The following is a 1,268-nucleotide window of genomic DNA, read 5'->3' as shown; positions in this document are numbered from 1 at the left end:
CGCACCCTGAAGAAAGACAAGGTTGGGATCCACATCAAAAACAGCCCTTGCACCAAAGACACTGGATACACACAGTCTACATAGGGATGCTCCCACATAAAAATACCCCTTCAAGAACACAACAGATAACTATTTCTCCTAAATTCATAAAGACAGAGAAAGTTAAGTAAAATAAAAGGCAGAGGAGCTCTTCCAAATTAAAAGAGCAAGACAAAACCCCTGAAAGAAGGGGTGTGAAGGAGAGGAAGGCCATGACTAGGGACTCTTTCTCCTTGCTGCTCAAGAAATGTCTTCAGTTTCAGAATATGCCTTTCACATGAGTCATCTGAGTGCCCAGTTGTTTGGTGAAGTTGCCAGACCTACTGATTCCAAATCCATGAAAGTGGTGAAGCTGTTTAGTGAGCAGCCTTTGGCCAATAGGAAGGAGACTTATGACTGGTATCTAAGTCACAACACTTATTTTGCACTCATGGGAGCACTATATTTTCTTGACCTCTACAGAGACGAGCATCAGGACTTTCAGGATGAGCAGCTGCATCTGAAGAAGATTTGTGGAAAGCGGAAACCAAGGAAAGGAGAAGGGAAAAGAACAGCGAAAAAGAAATAGTGTTGGTCCATCAAGAGAGAAGACTTTTCCCTCAGGGACTGAGAGCAAGAGGAAGTGTATTTATTGTCCTTCCACATACTGGAGGAGTGTAAGCTTCCTAAATTGAAGGTTATTTGGAGGAACACAGTCATCTCCATGTTGAAGTCTAATCCAGCTGAATTGTGACTTGTTTCATGAACACATTCTAATTCTGCAAAATTATTTGCCTTGGTTCTGTAATCTGAGGTTTACCTTATTCCCCAAAGAAATGAATGCATGATTATTGTTGAATGACTTGTTTGGGAGGGGATGGGATGTTGGGGGAGTGGAGGGGAAACTCATTAAATGAACATTCTTATTACTCTCTTCTTGCTTCCCCACTTAACCAGCCCTACACTCTTTCATCTCTCTGGCTGTTCAACCACTGTCTCACCACCAAGCTCACAAACTTTATGCACCTCTCCACCTACTCCTTTGAGAATATCTATAAGATAAATTTGTGGGATACAAGGCTGTGCCTGGTATGAAGGTATTGAATACCTGCTGTATACAAGCTACCACAGCCCTGGTAATACAATGTTTTGCAACAAACAAACAAACAACAACAAAAAACCCCAAAAGACTAAATAAACAGAGATTATCAGTCTACCAGACATCAAGTTCAAAAAGGAGGTAATAAAAA

General features: G+C 41.2%; 1 pseudogene across 1 annotated transcript; it reads left to right on the top strand.

The window, feature by feature from the left end:
* The first annotated feature begins 286 nt into the window (after positions 1-286).
* On the top strand, positions 287-871 carry LOC114897021 (annotated as a pseudogene). Its single transcript, XR_003793979.1, has one exon. The product of XR_003793979.1 is annotated as a 28S ribosomal protein S33, mitochondrial pseudogene (transcript).
* Positions 872-1,268: the final 397 nt, after the last annotated feature.

This window comes from Monodon monoceros, unplaced genomic scaffold (genome assembly GCF_005190385.1).
Source record: "Monodon monoceros isolate NGI ecotype Baffin Bay Population unplaced genomic scaffold, NGI_Narwhal_1 Super_Scaffold_16, whole genome shotgun sequence".
Lineage (NCBI taxonomy): Eukaryota > Metazoa > Chordata > Mammalia > Artiodactyla > Monodontidae > Monodon > Monodon monoceros.
Note: the sequence above shows the minus strand (reverse complement) of the source record. Positions and strands in the feature narration are given on the sequence as shown.